At 45.1% G+C, this 25,186-nt stretch overlaps 1 protein-coding gene and 1 long non-coding RNA gene across 7 annotated transcripts in view; one reads left to right on the forward strand and one right to left on the reverse strand.

Annotated features, from left to right (window-relative positions):
- The window catches only part of POU2F1 (POU class 2 homeobox 1), a 212,784-nt gene that overhangs the window by 107,597 nt on the left and 80,001 nt on the right, over positions 1-25,186 (reverse strand). The window lies entirely within an intron of this gene.
- LOC128349955 (uncharacterized) overlaps positions 1-25,186 on the forward strand; it is a 54,908-nt gene that overhangs the window by 22,105 nt on the left and 7,617 nt on the right. Inside the window, exon 6 of one of the 2 annotated variants that reach the window (XR_008319085.1) lies at positions 772-1,069. The exons of the other annotated variant lie outside the window; for it this stretch is intronic. This is a non-coding gene — a long non-coding RNA (uncharacterized LOC128349955). Of the gene's footprint in view, positions 1-771; positions 1,070-25,186 lie in introns of those variants that run through there. 2 annotated transcript variants of the gene reach the window in all.

Raw genomic sequence — 25,186 nt, forward strand, 5'->3', positions numbered from 1 at the left:
CCTGTCTACTGCTTGCACATTTATGCGGTATTTTCCAAATAACAGTTAACAATTTCACTATGGCAATTTTATGTAGAGAGAAGCAACACAACCTAAGTGGTGTAAAGAAAGCACTTCAACTTAGTTGCTTTGCAAAGACAGTCCAACTCTGGAACATACAGCAAGCAATCTTTGACCTTTCCTACATCCTAAGATGCCTCAATTAAAGTTGCTATTATCTAAAAGCATTGACTCCTCCATCAAAGGCATCTGTTCTATTCTAAATAAATACTCTACAGGAGTCTAATTTAGATAATAGTTGTAGTCCCTGGACCACCAGGATTCTTCAGAAACTCCTGTGCAAAGATTCTATAATAGAGTAATTCGAGAACCAATCAATCAGGAAGGAAATGTCAGAAAGGAAGGTGATGGTTCACGTGACAACCTCTCTCACAAAGCATCTTACAAATTGGATAAGAGTATAGGCCTCAGAAAATATGTATCGATATTTCTTAAAGTCAGCCTCACCCAGAACAGCCAACAATATAGAACAAGACTTTAGATTAACTGGACACTTCCATTGTTCACAAGCTACTCACACTTCCAAAACCAACAAAACCATTCACTGCTAAACTGAGTGCTGACTGATGGGAAGGAACGCATTTAAAAAATAAATAACCAAATTCATTTCAACTTCCTAAAATTAGGTTAAAATGACATGAAAAAGCATTGCATAACTACGGTGATCAATCCTTTCACTTAAAAAAAAATGAAAACTTCCGTATTTTGCAGAATCTAAGAACATTCCTCACCACAGAAGAGGAATTGCCACTCCTTTTTCATCACAGGAGGGAATGCCTTTTCTAAAATGGCATCTGCTGCATCATTTGGAAATAAAGTATGCTCCTTTCTTCAAAGCGGTTTTATTCATACAAAAATTTACAATTGCATATGAAGTGATGATTAAATCAGTTAACACAATGATGATTAACAAGATTCCTTTCATTGGGGGACAGCACTTCCCACTGTTCCTACATTATATGTGAAGTTTTCATGGAACCCTATTTTCTTTATGCCCCCATTTTCCATTGTTTTCTCAGTCCATCACCTATTCTGTCACACCTCCTTTATTGGCCTTCCTGTCTCTTGGGTAGCTTCCTAGTGCTCCTTTTTCTCCCTAGCATTCAGGTCGCCTGTGTCTTCTCTTCTAGGGGCTTCTTCTCACTTCTTTTTTGGGGTACTCTTTCTTCTGAATCTGGTTTTCACTGTCTAGTCTGCACCTTTCCTTCAGCCTTCTTTGTCTTTGGGCTTCCTATTCCTAAGCTTCTCTATGCCCTAGGATCCCTTCACAGTTTTCAGCCTGCCCTCAAAGAGCTGCTCCTGTTCCGAGCCTATGGAGTTTTCCTTTCAGCTGGACTATAACCTTTCCTTCCTTAAGATTTGCTGGATGGCAAACTGCTTTATTCCCCACTAGTATTTTTCAGCCCGTTGAAATAACGGGCGCTAGTTGCCTTCTCCGCCCTCCCCCACCGCCTCCTCCCGGCCGGACCTTCCGCCTCCCGCGGTGGTTTTGGGTGGGGGGGGGCCCTCCGCGGTGGTGCCGCCTGCCGACGCTGCCTTTGGCCTTCTGGGCGGGCGGTGAGTTCCACTGCCGCCGCCAAGAGTGCCGCCTGCCGACCCCGCCGCTGCCTCTGTCCTTTTCGGCGGTCGGGCCAGACTCCCCGCCGCCTCTCCTCTCCCCGCGGCCGGGCTGGACCCGCCGCCGCCGCCTCTGCCTTCCCCGTGGCCGCCGCCTCTGCCTTCCCCGTGGCCGCCTCTGGCCTTCCTGCAGCCGGGCCGGCCATCCGGCCAACATGACTGCCTGGTGCCTGCAGCCGTGTCTCCCTCAGCCGTTCTGGGCATGCGCTCTGCGCATGCCCAGAACGGCCGAGGGAGACACGGGCACAGACACCGGAGGACACGGGCGCACACCCAGGCACTTTATTATAGAGGATGTCAGAATACTCATAAACATTCTGTACCTTCATACTTTCTCTGCCAACTGATGTCAGAGGCTTCACTACCAAAAGCAAAATCATGGGTGGCTTGTCCATGAGGTGATGTGAGGAGACAGCCTCAGAGGTGCCTGTACCATGGGATGGTGACTGCGTATTGCGAGGGTATTGCTAACTGGCTAAATGATGCCCCACTGCCTTTCTTGTCCACCCCACCATGTCCTAGCCAAGCCCTCTGATGCCAATGTCAATTGGTGACGTCAGTCTCATCACCCTCGTCCGTACTGCCCTTCCCCATCTCCTTTATGCTTTAGCTGCTGAGCAAGCCAAGATATTAAACTGCAGATCAGCAAAAAGGGAGGCAAAAACAGAGGCTCACTTGCTAGAGACACTCTCTCTTGCTCACTTCCCCTCACGTCTTCCACCCACAGGGTTGTGCATTGTGCTTTGCTTCTAAAAAGAGTAGATATAGTGCACAAGCCTGCAGGTGGAAGGTGTGGTGGGAAAAGAGCAAGTAATCAGCTAGTAAAGCTAGAAGTTCTGTTCTTGCCTCCCTCAATGACACCTTGTAGGGATGTGCACAAATCGATTTCTTTTATTTGATTTGTGTCCAAAACAAATCACCCCTGATTTGTTTTGTATCCAAATCTACCCCCTATAAATCACCCCAGATCCGATTTGCATTTGCTTTGATTCAATTTGGATTTGGCCTGACTTGGACTACTTAACAAGGTCCTAGGGGCACCAAATTTAGGTGGTGGATAGGTCCCCATGGGTGCCACCTGCCACCCAAATTTCAAGGGAGTGGGACCCTTGGTTGATTTTTAATGATTTTTATTTTAGTTTTTACTGATTTTGAATATTTCCGACATAGGAAACAATGGGGATTCAAAGTTGCCATATCCTAACCCTAACATGGATCCCCAGCTTTCATTTAAAAAAAAGAAAGAAAGGGGGGAAAGCTAAGCTCTAGCCCTTGTAGAAGTGGAGTTATAGAGCAAAATGTTCAGTCATTATTTTTGAAGTGCTTGGATTCTTTGGAGTATAACAACTTTTTTTCATAATGAATCCTTATGAGGATTCATTGCACACCTTCATTTCTTCTGTTCATTTTGACTGTCACTGGACAGTGCCAACTGTCAACTGCCATGTGCCAACTACACCCCACCACACCTGCAAGGCAGTGGGGTACTCATTTTAATATTCAGGAGTACTGAAATGTTTAGATTCTTTGGTGTCTAATAACTTTTCCTCATAATGAATCCCTATGAAGATTCATTATACACCTTTGTTTCTTCTGTTCATTTTTATCTGTACATCCATCTATCTATCAAATTTGTACACCGCCCCAGACTTTAGTCTCTGGGCGGTTAACAATAGCATAAAACAAATTAAAAACATATACAGAAAACTTAAAACAATTCAAAAATTTAAAAATAAACCAGAGATTAAAACCTAAAAAATTTAGGAAGCTGAGAAAGCTTGGGTGAAATGATGGGTTTTCAGGTGTTTTTTGAAAATTGCCAGAGATGGGGAGGATTGTATCTCATCAGGGAGCACATTCCACAATCTTGGAGCAGCGACCGAGAAGGTCCGTTTCTCTGTAGCCGCCAAACGAGTTGTCGGTAACTGGAGACAGACCTCATCAGATGACCTCAATGAGCAGTGGGGCTCATAGTGAAGAAGACACTCTCTTAGATACCCAGGGCCTAAGCCGTTTAGGGCTTTATAAGTTACAACTACCACTTTGTATTTTGTCTGGAAACCTATTGGCAGCCAGTGTAGCTCCATCAGTAAAGGAGTAACGTGGTCTCTCCGAGACTATCATTGGACAGTGCCAACTGTCAATTGACAGGTGTCAACTACACTCCCACCTCCCACACACACTGGGGTACTCAGTTAATTTTAAAGGTATTTTTGAAGGTATTCTTTGGTGTCTTCATTACACACCTTCATTTCTTCTGTTCATTTTCACCCCAGTGCTCTGCAGGTAGGAGTGGGGAATTAGTGGCATCCCAAGTTCCAACTACCCCACAAGCCACTGGGTACTCAGTTTATATTTTAGGATTTTTTTGAGGTGTTTAGACTCTTTGGTGTGTAATGAATCCTCATAGGGGTTCATTCTGAGGAAAGGTTATTAGACATCAAAGAGCCTAAACACTTGGGGGGGGGGGAATCCTATAACAGAAACTGAGTAGTACCCCACTGCCTTGTGGGTGGGAGTGGGGTGTAGTTGGCACATGGCAGTTGACAGTTGGCACTGTCCAGTGACAGTCAAAATGAACAGAAGAAATGAAGGTGTATAATGAATCCTCATAGGGATTCACTGAGGGAAAGTTATCATACACCAAAGAATCCAAACACTTGAAAAATAGTGGCTACATTTTGCTCCATAACTCCACTTCTACAAGGGCTAGAGCTTAGATGTTGTTTTGGGGAATTAATAGGAGGGATCCAAATCTCGAATCGATTTGAATCAAATAAGGCACGATTCTATTTGTACCCGAATCTAGCCAATGGACCACAGGGGTGATTTGTTTTGTCTCCAAATCACCCGAATCAGCTAGAAGAAGCCTGCGTTAGATCCCTCAGAGTTGAGCAATTATAGGCCAGTTTCCAATCTCCCATGGCTGGGCAAGGTAATTGAGAGGGTGGTGGCCTCTCAGCTCCAGGCGGTCTTGGAGGAAACTGATTATCTAGACCCATTTCAAACTGGTTTTCGGGCGGGCTATGGGGTGGAGACTGCCTTGGTCGGCCTGATGGATGATCTCCAATTGGCAATGGACAGAGGAAGTGTGACTCTGTTGGTCCTCTTGGATCTCTTGGCGGCTTTCGATACTATCGACCATAGTATCCTTCTGGAACGTCTGAGGGGGTTGGGGGTGGGAGGCACTGTTTTTCAGTGGTTCTGCTCCTACCTCTCGGACAGATTCCAGATGGTGTCGATTGGAGATTGTTGCTCTTCAAAATCTGAGCTTAGGTATGGTGTTCCTCAAGGCTCCATACTCTCTCCAATGCTTTTTAACATCTACATGAAACCGCTGGGAGAGATCATCAGGGGATTTGGAGCTGGATGTTACCAGTATGCTGATGACACCCAGATCTACTTCTCCATGTCAACTTCTTCAGGAGTTGGCATATCCTCCCTAAATGCCTGCCTGGAAGCAGTAATGGGCTGGATGAGGGAGAATAAACTGAGGCTGAATCCAGATAAGACGGAGGTACTTATTGTGCGGGGTCAGAACTCTAGAGACGATTTTGATCTGCCTGTTCTAGACGGGTCACACTTCCCCAAAAGGAACAGGTTCGCAGTCTGGGAGTACTTCTGGATCAACGTCTCTCCTTGGTTTCTCAGGCTGAGGCGGTGGCCAGGAGTGCCTTCTATCAGCTTTGGCTGATACGCCAGCTGCGCCCGTTTCTCGAGATCAGTGACCTCAAAACAGTGGTACATTTGTTGGTAACCTCCAGACTGGAGTTCTGTAATGCGCTCTACGTGGGGCTTCCTTTGTACGTAGTCCGGAAACTTCAGTTGGTCCAGAATGCGGCAGCCAGGTTGGTCTCTGGGTCATCTCGGAGAGACTACATTACTCCTTTGTTGATGGAGTTACACTGGCTGCCAGTAGGTTTCCGGGCAAAATACAAAGTGCTAGTTATTACTTATAAAGCCCTAAACGGCTTAGGCCCCGGGTATCTAAGAGAGCGTCTTCTTCGCTATGAGCCCCACCGGCCGCTGAGGTCACTTGAGGAGGTCCGTCTCCAGTTGCTACCAACTCATTTGGTGGCTACACAGAGACGGGCCTTTTCGGCTGCTGCCCCAAGATTGTGGAATGCACTCCCTGCTGAGATACGATCCTCCCCATCTCTTGCAATTTTCAGAAAACACCTGAAAACACATCTCTTCTCAGCTTTTTAAAAATTTGTTTATAAATTGTTTGATTGTTTAATTGTAGTTTTATGATGTTTTTAATTGTTAATCATTGTTATGTTTTATAATTTTTATTTTAATTATTAACTGATTTTAAGGTGTTTTAATGTAAACCACCCTGAGCCTTTTGGAAGGGCGGTATAAAAGTTTTTTTTAAATAATAATAATAATAATAATAATAATAATAATAATAATAATAATAATTTGGGTACAAACTGATTTACAAATGGGGTACAAATTTGCACATCCCTACCGCCTTGCTCCAAATCTCCAGATGAAATCTCCCACAGTGCCCAGAAGGTAGGGAAGTCAGGAAATGGAAAGGACAGTGCAGGAGAGGGAGGTGAGGCACACCCACAATGTTGGCATCAGCTTCACAGGGCAAGGTCAGCAGCATCTTGACATTGCCTCAAGCAACTCATAGTTTTGCAGCATGTGTAGAGGAGCAATTCCAATGAATGTCTTCCTCATGTAATTAAAGGATGCCCCAACAACACTTCAAGGTGGGCATGCTCTCAGCATGACTCTATCTTGCTTGCATGAATCGGCCCAACGTTGGGGCCACTCCACAAAAACAATCAGGTGAGTAATAGCAAACTTCTTGTAAAGAACTTGACAAAGTAAGCAGACTGCATAAATGATTAGAAATAACTCACTTTTCACTTCTTTAGAAAGCCAGTTAAAATCTTCACAAAGCCCCTTCTTGCTTTTCATTCCATTACCTACTTGCTTCTAAATCTTCAATTAATGTCCCCTTTACTTAATTTTAGGGTTTTACTTACCACTGAAGTTAATCTAGCAAGTCTCTAGTTACTTCGGTACATCTCAAAACTTTTCCTCAAGCTCAAATGCATCGCCTTCCATATCCCCACTCCAAGTTGTGTTTACCTCCTCCTTCCCTGCCCCAGTTGTTCAGTGCCATCTTTCCAGCAGCAGTGTTTATCACATTCTCATTTCTCACTACTTGCCAGCACCTAATCAAACACAGCATTTCCTGAGATTGAGCAGGGTTAGACTGACAACGTGAAGACGTTTATCATCTAGCATATTCAGAACAGTTGGGCCCTTTTAAAGTGGGTGTCTTGACACATCCTGTGCTTTGGAATATTTTAAAATATTTGGAAGACTGGCATATTTCTAATTTTTATTTTTATCTTTTGTACTGGCTATGCTTTATTTTGCTCTGCCCCTGTGTTTTAGAGTATACTGAAACAGTTATTCCAAGCAAACAACAGGCCTATCGAACTAAGAAAAGGAACTGAGCAATTGCTATTAAACTAATCTGAAGCAGACAATGGGATACGACAGTTAGACTGGAACTGCCCTTTCCAGAACACCAATAAGCAGGAAGGACCAAGCGAGAAAGTTGAGAGGGAGGAAAACAGCAATCTTGAGTATATTTACTTGGGAGCAAGCCCTACCACAATCAAAATATACACACAGAGAGAAGGAGAAGCAAAGTAGACTGCAACTACACGGCAGTCTAACTGTAGGTTATCATGCATCTTCCCTCCATGAGCACTAGGGGTATGCAGAACATTCCGAGGTCAGGGTGCTCCACCTCGAAATGGGCTGTTCTGAGTTGGAACAGAACACCCCTAAAAAGGGCTCCTGTTCCAAGGGGGAACATCCCAACCCATCTGTGTGCCATTCTGGATTATAGATGCATGCATGGCAGCTATTTTAGAATCCAAAATGGCGGCCAGAGTGGTCCAGTGGGATGGGGGTCGTTCTGTCAGAACAACCAGATCACCAAGTTGTTCCGATGGAACAGTTCATGTATTTTGCGTTCTGCAATCAGAATGGAATGCAAAATGTGTTTTGTGCACACCCCAAATCACCCCTCAACCTTTTTTGGGGGGCGGGGGGGGAATCAATGCCCAGCAATCAATCAAGGCTCAAGAGCAAGTGAGGATGAAAGATTGTTTATCATGAGAAGCAATATGTTTTTGCTCCTTTATGTACTCCTGCAGAAGAAAAGCAGTTCTCTCCCTTCCTTCCCCCAATGTATTAGGTACTCATATTGTGTCTGGCTCCCTCTGTAATCATAACAAACAAAACTGCTCCGTGGCTATGCCAGTACCCCTTACAGAGAATGTAAAACCAATGGGCCACTGCTTTCAAACTCTTCCTCCTGGTTTGCAATAGGTTTTTCTGCCCCACAGGAGCAGCTTGCACACCTGAGGCAAGGAGAAAAGCACTGCCTCACCTGCCCCTAAACATTTAAAAGGGGTGTGGGTTGAGGAGCAGAGATGCTCACTGGCTCCCTTTCAGACCCTTGCACAGCTTTGCACTGTGAGACAGGAAAAGTTGTCAGGACTCTGCCCACTGCACAGCTTCTTTGCAAATGCTTGCCAAGGCCGGACTGAAAGCTCCTGCACCTCTGCCTCACTGCATCCTGTGGCTTTGGCCTCCTGGAAACTGTTGCCCATGTTCTGTTATATTGTTCTTTGTATTGAGGTGTCAGAGAAGAACTTATTTCCCCCCTGTTAGTTAGATTTCCTGGAAGGTGTGAGCTTTTTTATACACAATATTGCCTTGTGGCTACAAGCTGTGAGATCACAAAAGTGGTGGCCAGATTTTTTTATATTGCTATGGGATTAAGGTCTCAATTTTAGGAGCTGTTTTACTGTTTTTAAAGTAATCTATTCTGGATGCTTGTATACTGTTTTATTGTGTGTTATTATCAGTTATATTTGTTATTCTGATTTTTATCTCTTGGCTGGCCAACAGCTGTAATTAAAAAAACTGAAACTGCAAGGATTGTGAGACAGGAAAAGTTGTCAGGACCCCGCCCACTGCACAGCTTCTTTGCAAAGGCTTACCAAGCCCGGACTGAAAGTTCCTGCACCTCTGCCTCACTGCAGCCAATCACTTCTACCTTTTCAAAAAGCAGAGGGATGGGAAGCTGGAGCAGCAGGAAGCATTTTTAATAACTTCCAGGTCAATTTGCTCAAACTTCTCTGCCCTCAATCTTTTCAACAGGATGTAGAAAGGAGGGAGGAAAGAGGGGGAAAACAAGGGGCTGGCTGGCACACAAGGAAAAAATGTTTGGAGGCAGCAGCAGTGCAGGTCTGAGGTGGCCGGAGATGGTGGCAGGTCTGCAGAGAAAACCAATTAGCTTCTTCCACCAAACTACTACTTGAGGCATCACCATGCCTCATTAGTCCTGCTGCTGCACCCTTTCTTCCTTACTTAAAACCTGTAAGTACTATGACTTCATGAGAATTACAAACTCTTCAGTTACCGTTGATCTTGTTTAGGATCAGGAAGAACACAATCTCCCATGAAACCTTTCCTTTCCTAGGATATGTCTGGAACAAAAGAGAAGAGTGACTCGGAAAGAAAAATGGCAGGAAATTTGAATGAAGGGTAATAAAATGAGTTGGCTAACCTGAAGACAGTTACATTTCCCATTGGTTTAAGGAGTCAGCAACCCTGCTGCAATCCTTGATGTGCACTGCTCACAGCACAATTATTGTGAGTGATGAAAGTGTCTCAAAGACTGAGCGTAAGTAATTTCAAACCTAAGCCATCCTGTTTACATATCACTTGATAGCCATCTTATCCATGACATTTTGATCACCTTTCCTTTGAGGATGAGACTGAATTGCTTTGAGGGCTTTGCATGGAGCTGCATGGAATTCAAGGTAGTTGATATGCCAAGTATAACTGGAACAAGACCAGGAATGTGCATGCTGCATTGGAGCTCTCCATTCAAGAAGGAAGGCCTTGTTGGTGACTCAGAGTGGAAGTAAAAGTGGTACAGAGGGTTCCAGTTAGGAGTTTGTATCAGGACCGCCAAGAAGAAAATGCCTGCTCTGAAGGGGGTTATGGGGAATGGTGGATTGTCAGTGAAAGGATGGTCAAAGGACATCCAGGAACCAGCACTGCAGAGGACATATCTGGAGATGGGCAAAAAGGATCACTACAGTGATGACAAACATGATGAAGACAAAATGGCGGAGCAGGTTGAACATTGTGTACAAAGATGCACAAGTACTCAAGCACTGCTGGGGAGTGAGAAGGCTTTGGCCGTAAAGATGTGTAGGACTGCTCCCATAAGTTGGATGCATTTGGATGACTTTCTCACATTGTCAGAATGGCCTAGACCAAGAGGAAATTGTGATTGTGTCTATATGGCTGGTGAGATGATTGTGTATGCAGGACAAGTGAGGACGAGTAGCTAGTTTTTCGATGTATCATGGTGCCACACTGGGGGGAAATTGAGGAGTCTGGAGCCAAAGGAAGGGTGCACTGAGTTATGTCAATTTGGCACAGGTGGCGGTCTTGGGTCTGGAGATGAGCTTTTGCTTTGTGAAGAAATGTTTCTTGGAGTAAGATGTAAAAGAGGAGCGAAAGGAATGAACAGTTGGCAAACAGAAGGAGCATCATGTAAAGAGTGCTGGAAACAAAGTTTAGGACACTGCTGTTGACTGATGTCAATGGAACATGAAGTATGTCTAAACTTTTGGACATATTTGATAGAATCATTAATGTGGGACCTGAAGAGAGCATCTCCACTGAAGAGAAGATCTTCTACGCAGGAGTGTATGTTAGGACCCAAACCCAAAAGTCATTCATAGGTGACTTTATAATGTTTAACAATTCAGAAAGATCAAAGACAAAACTAGAGCTAAACCCTGCAAAGAGGTTTGGTATTAGCACTAGGAAGTTGGGTCAGTGAGGCAGAGGCCCAAAGTACGCGCTTGCAGATGACAGCATGAAGTCTGGGTAAGCAACTGCACCTTGCCCACTTAAGAAAACATGGGAAGTGGACACAAGTTCTCATGCTGTAATCTACCCCAAGGCATAGGTGGCACTGCCATGGGCCACTGGTTATTATTAAGTTTTCCTCCATAAGTTCTGCATTTCTTAGAGGTGATATGAAGAACCATAGGCCTTTGACCAAAGCTGGGGTACAGCAACAGGGGGAAAAACCCCTGAAGAGAGTGGCATCAGGGAAAATAAAATTGCAAATGGAAATATGAAGATAAAGGAAGAAATAGAACAAGAAATGGTTTTGAGTTGACAGGGCCTACACTCACTTGGCTAGAAGGCCAAACACAGAGGGGTTCTTCTAGATCAGAGCTATACAGCTTTGGCCCTCCTGAAGATGTTGGGCTACAACTCCCATAATCTTTGTGGCCAGAGATTATGGGAGTAGTAGTCCAACAACAACTGGAAGGCCAAAGTTGTACAGCCCTGTTCTAGATGCTACAGCTGCAGCAGTCAAAGAAGAACTGAGGAAGGAGCAACAGGTTACTCACCTGTAACATTGGTTCTTCTAGTGGTCATCTGTAGTTTCACACCAATGGGCTTTGCACCTGCGCAGAGTCCTTGTCAGAATCTAACATGCTCAATTTTCCTGCTTTGGCAGGAACCCCGCCCCCAGACGCTATATGCAGCTGTGCCACTCCTCATCCCCTCAGTCACGGTGTCCGCCTTCAGGAACCAGCGGGGAGGATGGGAGGGCGTGTAAAATTACAGATGACCACTAGAAGAACCAACGTTACAGGTGAGTAACCTGTTGTTCTTCGATGTGGTCTCTGTGTTTTACACCAATGGACAAGGCAACAGTGAAACAAGCAGCACTTTATTAACATTTCTACCTCCTGAATCACAGCAAGCATAGATGATCAGCATTAAGTCATGTCCAATCTCTCTCTCTCTCTCTCTCTCTCTCTCTCTCTCTCTCTCTCTCTCTCTCTCTCTATATATATATATATATATATATATATATAAACACATCAAGTGAAAATGATTGCAGTACACTCCTGCCAAACACAGCATCATTTCGTGCTTTAGAATCAATTGCGTAGTGGCAGATAAAGGAATGTGGGGAGGCCCAAGTGGCTGCCTGGCAAATTACGTCCAAAGGGACAGACCTATCAAAAGCCACCAATGTAGCCACTGAAAGCCTTGAATGTGCCTTAACTATGGCTGGCAATTGTTTATGAGCCAGCTGGTAACAAAATTCAATGGTAGAGACTAGCCACCAGGACATGGCCTGGGCTGACACCTGTAACCCTTTACGAGGCTCGTCGTACAGAACAAAAAGCAAGGGCATTCTCCGCCACTCAGCTGACAGCTGGACATAAAAGAACAAAGCCCTCCTCCTATCTAGATGATGTAACCTACGCTCCACATCCGAAGCAGGGTTTTGAAAGAACACTGGGAGAGTAAGGGACGTGGAGCGGTGAAAGACCGACACCACCTTGGGCAGAAATTGGATATTTGGCTGGATGACCACTTTATCCTTATTGAACTGTAAGTAAGGAGGATCAGCCCAAAGGGCCCACAATTAACTAACCCTCCTGGCGGAGGCTATTGCCACCAAAAAGGCCACCTTCCAGGAGAGCAGACACGGGTCCATCGAGACCAAAGGCTCAAAGGGTGGCCGCATCAATCCTGCAAGTACAACTGGCAAATCCTAGGCTGGTGCCATTACGGGGTCATCTGGGAAAACATGAGAGAGACCTTTAAGGAAAATCTTAACCAAGGGGACCTTAAACCAGGAAGGTCGACCCGCAGGGGATTTGGCCATTATAGCGGCCAGATACACTTTGAGAGAGGACAACCCGAAGCCAGACTCCTTCAAGGACCTAAAATAGGCACAGATATTGGCTACAGAGCGATTAACCACATCAAAACCCTCAATCAGCAAAAGCACAAACCTAGTCCATCTGTGTCCATAGGACTTTCTAGTGGAGGGCTTTTTGGCTGCCACCAGTATGTCCATCAGTTCAGGTGGCAGGACGGACCGATCCTCCATGCCGTCAGGTGGAGGGACTGAATCCCAGAGTATAGGGTCTGGCCCCCCATCCTGAGAGCACAGGTCTGGACAAGTTGGAAGTCACACCCACGACTCCGCCAGTCTCCTTAGAGTCAGGAACCAAGGCTTCTGCGACCACAACGGTGCTATCAGGATGGCCTGAGAGCAGTCCAGTCTCAGTTTGGTTAGGACGCTGGGCAACAGGGGAAATGGTGGAAACAGGTAAAGTAGTTGCCCTGTCCAAGGGCGAGCCAAGGCATCCCCCAGAGACTCAAAGCCCTGCCTGCCGCTCGAGCAATACAGGAGACACTGTGTGTTGTCCTGAGAGGCAAACAGATCCAGGGCTGGAAAACCCCACTTGGCAAACATGCCCTCCAAGACCTGTCTGTTCAGTCTCCACTCGTGGGAGACAGTCAAGGCTGTCTGCCTGGACATTCAGTACCCCAGTATGTGGGCCACCTGCAGCACAACTGTGTGCATAAAGCACCAAGTCCACAGTTCCAGGGACAGGAACAGCAAGGCTCTTGACCATGTATTGCCCTGACGATTCAAGCAGGCTTTCGCCGTCAAAATTGTCCGGCTGGACGATGACGGCACACCCTACGATTTGGGGCAGAAACCCCTTGAGGGCCAGAAAAACGGCCAACAACTCTAGGTAGCTGATATGATGGGAGCGCTGCTTTGTCAAACAATGCCCGCTCAGGTGGGAACCTTCAAGACAAGCCCCTCCATCTGATCTCTGAGGCATTTGTAGAGATCACATGGTGAGGAAGTGGAGCATGAAAGGTGCCTTTCCAGTCAGGTGCGGGAGTTCAGTCCACCAGCTTACCGATGTTGGAGGTGTCCGCCGTAGGCCCAGAAGATCCTGAAGGGAGTTGAAAGAGTCCAGAAACCACATCTGGGCGAGACACATCCAGAAACGGGCCAGGGGCAGGACATAGGTAGTGGCCGCCATATGCCCCCAAAGACACTGCATCGAGCGAAGGGCTTGCGGTCCCCCCAAGGAGAACTCCACTGCTCTCCACTGGAGAGCTGCATTAGGAACACTCTCCCTGATCCCGTATCGAAGATCAATCCGATAAACTAGAGCCTTCAGGCAGGAACCAGGTTGGACTTCCTGAAATTGATTTCGAACCCCAAGGACTGCAGGGTCTCAATCATGGTATCGAGGGCGTGCTTCGAACACGCTAGGACCATCCAATCATTCAAAGGGAAGCACTTGCACCCCTTGCACCTGCATATAAGCTACTACAGGGACCAAGCACTTTATAAAGACCTGAGGCGCGGCTGTCAGCCCAAAGGGCAGTACCTTGAACTGGTAGGGGAGGCCCCCTACCTGGAACCTCAGGAAATGCCGATGCTGTGGCCTGATCGTCACATGATAATAGTAATCCTTGAGGTCGATGGATGCTAACCCTATGTCCTTCTCTAGAGCATTTAGGATGTTTGGTACTGACAACATCCAGAAACGTCAGTAGACCAGGTAGTGGTTCAGCTCCCACAAGTCCAGTATTGGCCACTGGCCCCCGTCAGGCTGCGGTACCACAAAGTATTGGAAATAAAAGCATCGCCTTTCAGGAGTGGCGACCAGCTCTATCGCATCCTTGGAGAGCAGATCCATCACTTCTGCTTGAAGAGCGGGGGTGGAAGGGGTGGCTACTACCCTGGAGAAAAACGGCACTCCCCAGAACTCCAGGGCATAGCCAAGGTTGACCACTGAGAGCACCCAATGGTCCGATGTCACTTCTGCCCAGTGACCCACGAAGGGCGCCAAGCGAGTCCGAGAAGGCCCCCAGTCATTGCTTCTTGGGAACGGCACCGGGCCGCTGTTTAGAAAACATGGGCTTGCCTGTTTGGGTACCAGGTTTGTAAAGATGCTGCGGTTTCAAACCCGAAAGAAATGGTCCGATGGGGACGGCTGTTGAAAAGCAGGCCACTGCTGGTACGGAACCCACCAAGAGGCCTTTTGTGATCGAACAGAAGGTACGGAACTTCGCTCCGGAACTTTTATAATTTTGGGAGCATCTCATCGGTTTGCTCCGCAAACAGGAACATGCCCTCGAAAGGAAGGTCCTTGATCTTGGACTGGGCTTTGTATGGAGACCAGAAGACCACAGCCAGGCATGGCGATGCAGCACCACAGAGGTGGCCATGACTTTGGCCGCACATTCCACTGAGTAACAGGTGGAGAAAAGCTCCTGCTTAGCTACCTGGACCACCTCCCAGAGAAAAATCTTTGCTGGTTCCTTCTTATCCGAAGGAAACAGCTCGAGAAAAGGGCCCACCTTTTCCCAGAGGAACTGATTGTACCTGGCATTATATCCCTGGTAATTCGCCACATGCAAGTGGAGCGCCGAAGCAGAATAAAGTGTCCTTCTGAAGTTCAACTTTGCCCCCTCTCTATTGGAGGGGGTCGATTGGCCATGGCCCCTTGATCGCTGTAGGGAGGCCTCCACCACAATAGAGTTCAGCTCCGGGTGGTGCTTTAAGAAGGCCGGTTCCTCCTGGGGGCACACCCTGTAGAAACTCTCTAAGCGGCGATTTGGTTGTGACAACGTAGAGGGTTTTTTCCAGTGCTCTTTCATTATCACCAGCAGCACTGAGTTCAAAGGCAAAGCCGCTGGCACCTTCGAAGCAGAATCAATCAGGGCAAAGAGAGGATCTGGCTCCTCCTGGTGTTGGGCCCCAACAAAGACCCCAACGCAGAGGTCATACAGCCCTTCAGATCTTCTGAGGGTGAAGCCGGCTTGGAGTCCGAGTGGACCTCTAGAGGGAAAAACCCAGGAGATGGGGGCGCCGAGTCCTCCAAACTCGAGCCACTCACACAGTCTGATTCCTCCACAGGCCCTGGTTCATGTTCGGTTCCCATCGGGTTCGATGGGGAGTCTGATTTATCAGGCTGGACCTCCGATACCGAGCTCGGTATCACAGAAGCCTGAGTCACCAGTTCAGCAGACAGTGGGATCGCACGTGCCTGAGGTGAGTCACAGCGTTGAGCACGATCACAGGGGGAACGAGAGCACGGCCTCCCCGACACATGCAAGGGAGGGGTACACAAGTCCCAGGCCAACCGATGTGTATTAAAAGCCTACTCATCACGGCATCGAGCGTCTCGGTAACCTCAGCCATAGTCAGACCGGACATCCCCTCGGTATCGATCATAGGAATCCCTGCAATCTAGACCATAAGTACGTGCAAGGTCCTGCAGGGGCGAGCAGTGCTTGAAAGAACGGTAACGGTCCGCAGAGGGAAGGACTTGATGGTCCCAATCCCCGCCTGCACGGTAGACAGACGAACGATCATCCAAGTCCCAATGGTGTCTGCGATCCCTCAAAGCAAACTGACTATAGTCACCGCAAACCGGAGAGCGGCGGCGCAGTAGCCATGCCTCATCGGGCGGAGGACGATAGGGTGAATACACTGCCTTTTACTGACGAGGCACCGACCGGCTCATCCAACGGTATCAAGCGTTCACGTGTCTCGGAGGCATCCTGTGCCAGAACAGGGGTAGAGGACACCGGATGCAAAATGGCCTTTTTAGGCTTTTTCGTGGCCGGGAGTTCCACACCAGTCCCTGGTTCTGTTTTCTTCTTTATAGGGATCGGGGGCAGATGCTGCCCAGCAGGAGGTTCAGGATGAGACTTGGACCTCTTCTTCTTCTTTTTCAGCCTTAGCGAAGCTGATTTGGCGGGGAAGGCTCTCCAGGTCCTGTTCGGGCATGGCCACCACATGCAGCATAGTCAGCAGTTCCACCATAGAAGACGTTGACACCAGTACCAGGCTGGTTACCAGACCAAGGCGTCCACTGTGGCCGGTACAACCAGACCAAGGCGTCCACTGTGGCCGGTACTGATTCAGGCTGCGCCATCGGTATTGAGGTGGCCATTTTCACACCTCCTTTTTCCAATAAGATCTCCAATGAACAGAGAGCTAGATCCCACAGGGCTGAGCACAAACGAGAAGCCCAATTCCATTGAGCCTGCTTCGTACATTTTTGGCAATGAAGGCAGGTCTCGACAACATGGGACTCCCCCAAGCACAGGAGGCATTCACTTTTGGAATTCTGGAACCACAGCGGACAGATTGCTTAAAGTTTTTCGTGCCCGGCAGGCCTTCACGCCTCGTCCCAGCCGAGATTGAGGCCCAAAGAACAGAAAACAGGAAGAAAAATTAAAACGCAAAGAAGCAAAAACGCTACTACTTAAAGAAATTAAACCAAGGAAGGAAGGAAAGAGCAAGAAAAACAACAACAAGGGAAGCAAACTCCACTCGTTGATGATCTGCAGACTACACGATGTTGACTGAAATGCAGACAACGGAAGACTGAGGGGATGAGGAATGGCGCAGCCGCATATAGCGGCTGGGGGCGGGGTTCCCACCAAAGCAGGAAAATTGAGCTTGTTAGATTCCGACGTGGACTCTGCACAGGCGCAAAGCCCATTGGTGTAAAACACAGAGACCACGTCAAAGAAACACAAGTCACACCCAATTAGGCATGAGCTATTGCTCCACAGTGGTGGATTCAAGATTCTTCTGGCTGATCTTTAGAAGGATCTGAAAGATGCTCTGTCCAGGTACAGCTTCCATCAACATGAATGCAGAGACACCACAAAGAATAATCACATTTACAAGTTGATTTTTCCATATGATGTTTTAACATCCTTATTTATGCTTCAGATGTTTAGCCTGAGGAGTTTGGAGCAAGTTTTCTTCAGTAATATCTATGATCAAACGCGTATTTTAAGGTTTTCTTTAACAAGGCATTTTCTAAATAAATGCACATTGTTTTTAGTTCCTTCACTGAATAAATGCATAAACCATAGGTTTGGGATCCTCTGATCAATCTTGGCATTAAAAAAAAAACTTCAACATTCTCAGGAACCAAGTTTTCTTCTATTGAAGACCTTCTCCTCCTCCATTGCCATTAATTAAAACTGCAGATCCATGAACACTGGCCTAATTCACACATAACCAGGATTGATTCAAAATTGTTTTAAATTTCCAAATAAACTGGATTCCCAGCTTCAGATCCTGGTTTATCTTAAAACTCTATCTAAAATAGGCAGCATTGCGCAGTTTGGGTCTAACTAGTGATACCAGTGGCTTACTCTAAGCCAGGATCAAAGACAGAATCCTTCCTTCTCAAACATACAAAGATGGAAATGTCCCCAAGGCTAGGAGACATTTCAGCAAAGACAGGATTGAATCTTGACTCTGCATTTTGTCTGAATTGGGCCACTGTCTTTTCCCCCAATGCATGCGCACCCATATTCCTAGCCGTATTCCTGCATCATCTAGAGAAGAAGGGGATTTTTTTTTTTTACTATTTTACATATTTTATAACTCAGAAATTTGAAGTACTGGTAAATTGAGGCATATTCCACAAGAAAGAAATAAGTTGTTCTAGTAAGAACTAATCAGCCTACATTCCTTTCACGGTCTCTACATCTGGACTAAATTTGGTACAAATCGAGGTCCACAAGTTAGATCTCTTGAGCCTCAAATGTTCATATGCCCGCCATCTTAGATCAAGGTGGATGTCATCATTATAAACTGCACCACTTAAGTGTCCCTGTGTGTCACTAACTACAGCTGTACCAAATTTGGTTCAAATCGGTAAGACAGTCCTCAAGTTGTGCACTTGCACCTCAAAAGTTTATGCATCTGCCATCTTGGATTGGGGTGGGTGACATAATCACAAACTACACCATTGGGTCATCCCTATGTGTCCATTCAGCTGTAGCAAATTTGGTTCAAATCAGTTAGACTGTCCACAAGTTAGTGCACCTCAAATGTTTATGTGTCCACCATCTTGAATTGGGGTAGATGACATCATTACAATCTTTGCCGTTGAGGTGTCCCTATGTGTCCCTAGAGCTGTAGCAAATTTGGTTCATATCGGTTAAGCGGTTCACAAGTTAGCCCACTTGTGCCTCAAAAGTTTATGCTTCCGCCATCTTGTATCAGGGTGGATGACATCATCACAAACTACACCACCGAGATGTCTCTCTGTGTCACTCTCTACAACTGTACCTAATTTGGTTCAAATCAGTTAGACTGTCCACAAGTTAGTGCACTTGCGCCTCAAACATTCTCATGTCCACCATCTTAGATTGGGGTAGATGACATAATCAAAAACTATGCCACTGAGGTGTCCCTGTGTGTCACTCACTGCAACTCTTCCCAATTTGGTTCAAATAGGTTAGGCAGTCCACAACTTAGCCCGATTGCGCCTCAGATGTTCATGTGGCCGCCATCTTGAATTGCAGTGAATGACATCATTTATTTTATTTATTTATTTATTAAATTTATATACGTACTATATTATTATATTATAAATATTATATTAATTTATATCCCGCCCAAACATACGTCTCTGGGCGGCTAACAATTAAAACATATATAAAAATTAAAACAATGCAACATATAACACATATATAAAAGTTAAAACAATACAATAATTTAAAAAGCAATACAATAATTTAAAAATAATAACATATGCCATTAGGACATCCCTACATGCCCCTACAGCTATAGGAAATTTGGTTCAAAAGGTTAAGCAGTTCACAATACCCGATTCGGTTCATATTGGTACAGGCGCTGTGTAGTTGATGGCGGGGGGGGGGGGGGACACGGGACACATACGGATGGACAGAGACACACAGAGAATGCCTCATAAGCCTACTGGAAATCAGGCTAAAAAGTCATGTGGTACTGAAGGCTCCACTTATTCATTAACCTAAGGAAAAGCAAGGGTATTGCTGTTGGAGATGCAGCTCCTGCAAGGTATCGACTCTTAGCACCAGCAACCCTATTGATCACTAGAGGCATAAGGGTAAAGACAGCTGGGAAGAGCATTTCCTCTCTGACCATGCTTTCTCTACTCTACTTCCCCTTTGTTAGGCTGATAGTCTTAGGTTTCATTCTCTCACCTGAGAGAAAGACTTCCTTCTCCCTTCCTGTATGTAGCTAGCAGCAAGGCATGTAGGCCTTATCTATCTCCCTTATGGATTCCCTAAACAAACTATTTTATTTAGAACTCCATGTCTCCAGACAATATTAACTAGCAGTGCTCTCCTTACCTGTGCACTTCTGCTGCAGCTGGGGTAGTTAAAGAAATATCCCCTCCAAGCTCTGTGACAATTGCAGGGCAGACACCACTAAAGCTTTACTCATAGGTCGTAATCAAGAACCACTGCTCCATTCTAAATAAAGTAGCACTGAGTGGATGTCTCAAACACATTATCTGTAGGCTGGAACTACTACTTTAAATGTTTCATAAGCAGAAGCAGCCAAGCATGATTTATTTTTTTTACACCCCTCCCCGCAAAGATACCACATCTATTCAAGTAGCAATGATCTGATTAAATTGCCAAGACCCTTCCTTTTCTCCTTCTAGAGATGCACTTAATTCTGGTTTAGGAAAAGTAATTTAGGTACATATAGAAATCTGACAAGTGCAAATCTATTTAATTTATTTGAAGTAAATTTAATTTTTTATTTTTATAAATATTTAAACCAAACCCCTCTCCATAATTAAGCTTATTATAATGAAAACTAGCTATTACCCGCAAGTATCCATTTTATAATATCAAACCAGAGTGAGTCTGCAGGTTACTTCTACTATACAGCTTTTCACTCTGTGGCATTGCCTTTGGATCTTTGAATATTTATACTGAAACCCAAAGAGGTAAACATCTGTCTCATCACAGCTGAAGGTCTTTTTCAACAAAGGTTTTGCTGTGTGTTCGCTCTTTTCTATATTATGATTGTTGCTTCCCTTTCCAAGAGTTTCTCAGTACAAAATAGAGATTTAAAAGGTAATACAAGGACATTTTATTTAAATAAATTTTATTTAATAAAATTTTATTTATTTTATTTTAAAATACAAGAAAATAAAAGAATGTTAAAATCCTAGCCTCCTTCTATATTAACTTCTCCCACAAAATAAGGACAATCTTACTAAACCTTAGGGGTATTTGGGCTCAGACTCTGGCAACCCTCAGCATAAACAAGTTTCAAATATTAGAGCAGCCATTGAAAATGCCTATGTGCAGGATTTTTCTTTCTTTCTGAGTAGTGACAATATTATTAAAATGGCTCCCCTACTTAATCCAAGATTATGATAGGAGAAAGCTGGGGCTAACACTTTAAACAGTGCACAGAACTGAACAGGAACTCAGGAGAGATGCTGAAGCACTGGTATTATATACTCCAGCTGGTTCATGCAAGTCAAGTGGTCACATCCTGTATTAGCTAAATCTTCCAAATAGTCGATAAGGGTAGTCTCAAACACAAGGTAAAATGGTTGTTTCCAAGTTTATAGAGGCATGAATGATGGTTGCTAGGATGAGAGTCCTCTAACTAGACAGTAGCAATGTAATATTAAAAATGGTAGGGGACGTCTGGAAGGAATATATGAGTTTCTCTTTTAAAAATAAACTGGTTTAAAATGAAATCTGACCTTAATGCAAACATACCTCTTAAAACAAAATGAAATTTATGGCCCTCTTATGAAAGGCTGCATTTCTTTGTAAAGAAAACATTAGTCATCATACAGGACAACACTACACGCAATTGCCTTATGGTTTGATACTGGGGCCAAGATCTGGGTGACAATATATATAGAACTCCTATAACTACTAAGTACCTGAACTCTGCAACTGTTTCAGTCTCTGCATGTGGGTGGTGGTGTCCCATCTGCAGGGGATCCTGAATGATGCATCCTTTCTAGACTCCTTTCATTCTGGCTTCCACTTTGGATTTGAACTGAAACTGCCTTGGTCTCCCTGATGGACAACCTACACCAGGAACGGGACAGGGGGAACTAGACAGCAAGAACTGAGCAGCATTCCTTTTTGTTCTGCTGAACCTCTCAACAGTATTCAATACTATCAACCATTGTATCCTTCTTGACCTTCTGTCAGGAATGGGGACTGGAGAACAGATCTTGGACTGGTTCCAGTCTTAACTTGATGAGAGGTTTTAGAAGGTGGCATTATGTGACCACTGCTCAGCCCCTTGGCTGTGGGCTTATGGTGTTCTGCAGGATCCAATCTTCTCCCAAGCTATTTAACATCTACATGAAATGGCTGGGTTTGTCCGAAGTGCAACCAGTATGCTGATGATATGCAGATACGCGTCACCTTATCATTTGATCCCAGGAAGGTTCTGACCCAGAAGAGTATCCAGAAACTTCAGCTAGTACAAAATGTGGTCACCAGGGTTTTCATTGAGACAGTGGTACAGGATCAAATTATTCCCATCCTTAAAGAGCTACACGGGCTGCCTGTGTGTTTCCAGAACTAATTTAAGGTGCTGGTGATTCCTTTTAAAGTCCTTACAGCTTAAGCTCCAAGTATTTAAAAAACCACCTTCTTCCTGAGGCTATTGTACACAACATAAGATTAGTGGAGGGGGCTCTGCTTCACATGCAGACTCCAAGAGACGCTTGTTTATCATGAAAATTTATTTAAATAACCTTGATTTAACATCAATCTACTTTGCACCTATCTATTCTGAGACTTCACACCCAAGGAAAAGGGAATGGCATCAGTTTGGTGTATATAGGCTCTGAAGTTTTAATAAAATTTCCCAACGTTTATGTCATATTTAAGTAGGACATAAAACACTTCAGTCAAAAGGAATGCTTATTTTTCATATTAGTTTGGGGCAAAAGCGCTCTGACCCCTGAACTTCAAGGTTGAAGTCCAGGGCCTCCACACCCCCTGGGGGACTCCAACTGCAGTTAGTTTTCATAGTCTGCCCTGGGAGGTGTGGTCGCAGTGCCACACTGCAGGCCCGCATGGCGCCGGGTGGCCGAGTGCAATTGTGACCTTCGCTAGGTGCTTTAGAGACAGGGTGGGGTGTGGGGAAAGTGTTAAGTTGCATATTGAAATGTTTCTGCTAATGCATACTTGCATAAATATACCTGTTTTATATTCTTACATTTTTGTGAGTTCAATTGCTGTTTGTGCCCTCAAAAACCCATGTGTTAAAAATACTGTGTGTATCACGGTGTGTATAGGGGGATGATGCTTAACTTGCAGGGCAGGGGGTGAGTGGGCTCCAAAGTCCTTTAGGTCCAGGCTCCAAAATTACCTAGGTGCACCTCTGATTTGGGGGGCAAGAAGATCTCTAGTATCATTATCAATGTGACTAAAAGAGTGCTTTCAGTTAGCTAAAAAAAGGCTTAACTGGATGGGGACTCCATCTGTGACCAGAAGTAGCACCAATCTAACTGCACATGTAAACACCGTAAGCAAAAGATACTCTCTGATAACCACCCACTGAAAGATAACACTGTATATTATGAACAAGTCACCTTAAGAATGAATAAGTAGTTAAAAACTACTTGTAGAGGCCATCTCAGGTAGGTCTCATAGCCTCCAAGGTCAAACTTGACAAATGATTATTTATTGCATTTCAACACTAGCTTTCAGCCCCACAAGGCTCCCAGGGAAGCTCAGAATATACTATGCTACAAAAAACAAAGCGGCAGTTTCAGAAAGAAAACAGAGAATTCTAGTTGGCCATAATCGAAGAGGCAGTTATTCATGTAAAAGGGCATTATGTATAAGATTCCATCTGACTCAGCTGAAGTGAATCACTATTTGCGCAGCACATCCATTATTATTTTTGTTTTTAGTGTACACCTATACGGTTTTAAAAAATGATAATGTGAATGCAGCAACCACATGCAATATACAGGTACATTTGTCAGGGAGTAGTGATAAAACTGAAGCTCTCTGCTTAGTTTTCACTTAGTAGCAGACTTAGATTTAACTCTGCATATGTGAAATGGCCCTCAGGAGACAAAAGGTTAGTCACTTGGCTAAGTTTTCCTGGTAGCTATAGAGTAGTCAGCTTACTGGGATTAGCTTTGGAAAAGTTCATTTTTGCAAAGACTCCCATTTTCATGAAAGAGAACATATAAAGCTGCCTTATCTTGAGTCCAGACTAGCACTTGGTAGGGTTGCAATGAAGGCCTTGGAAAGGATATTTAGATACTATGATATGTCTACACCTACAAAGATTAGAATCGTTTGGAAAATTGTTTTTCCCGTGACACTCTATGGATGCAAAAGATGAACTTTGAAAAAGCAAGACAGAAAAAGCATTGACGACTTTAGTGCTGGGGAAGACTTTTGAGGATACCATGGACAGTCAGGAAAACAAATGGATCATAGAACAAATCAATCCAGAATTTTCACTCAAGGCACAAATGACCAGGTTCAACTACCATACTTCAGACACATTATGTGAAGATCCAGCTACCTTGAGAAATCCATAATGCTGGGGAAAGTTTAAGGAAAGAGAAGAGGATGACCAGCAGCAAGGTGGATGTACTCGATTACGACAGCAATGCATGTACCACTGAGAGACCTTAAAGGCCAAGTTGAAGACACATCATCCTGGAGAGAATCTATGTGGTCACTAAGAGTCGACTATGACTTGACAGCACTTAATCAATCAATCAATATCTCGAGTCAGATCACTGATTAAGAATCTATCTATCTATCTATCTGTCTATCTATCACATTTTTATACCGCCCAAAACGCGAGTTCGCAAGTAGCCACCAGACGAGCGCATTGCAGTAGTCAAGTCTGGAGCTGACCAGCAGATGTACTACTGTTCTGAGGTCATTTATATCAAGAAATGGGCACAGCTGGCATGTCAGCCGAAGCTGATAAAAGGCACTTCTGGCCACTGCCTCAACGTGGGACACCAAGGAGAGTTTTGTGTCCAGAAGCACTCTCAGACTGCATACCTGTTCCTTCTGGGGAAGTGTGACCCCATCCAAAACAGGCAGATCAAAATTCTCCTGAGTTCGACCCCACACAATAAGTACTTCCGTCTTAGCTGGATTCAGCCTCAGCTTGTTACCACTCATCCAACCCATCACTGCCTCCAGGTAGGCATTTAGGGAGGTTATGCCTTCTCCTGAGAATGATGACATGGAGAAATAGATCTGGGTATCATCAGCATACTGATAACACCCTGCACCAAATCTCCTGATGATCTCTCCCAGTGATTTCATGTAGATGTTAAACAACATTGGAGACAATACAGAGCCCTGAGGGACACCATACTGAAGTTCAGTTTTTGAAAAACAACAGTCCTCGAGGGACACCATCCGGAATCTGCCCAAGAGATAAGAGTGGAACCACCACAAAGCAGTGCTTCCCACCCCCAACCCCCTCAGGCGCTCCAGAAGGATACTATGGTCAATAGTATCGAAAGCCGCCGAGAGGTCCAAAAGGACCAACAGAGTCATACTTCCTCTGACCATTCCCAATTAGAGATCATCCATCAGGCCGACCAAGGCAGTCTCCACCCCATAGCCTACCCTACATTAGCTGAGAAGTGTCTACATTGATTTGTAGTGGCACTCCAAGGCTTCAGACCAGGGTCTTTTCTGGCCCTAACTGGAGTTGCTAGGGACTGAACCTGGGACCTTCTTCATAAAATGCAGGTGTTCTGCCACTGAACTATGCCCCATTCTCTACTGT

The sequence above is a fragment of the Hemicordylus capensis genome, chromosome 3 (assembly GCF_027244095.1).
Source record: "Hemicordylus capensis ecotype Gifberg chromosome 3, rHemCap1.1.pri, whole genome shotgun sequence".
NCBI classification, from domain to species: Eukaryota; Metazoa; Chordata; class Lepidosauria; order Squamata; family Cordylidae; genus Hemicordylus; species Hemicordylus capensis.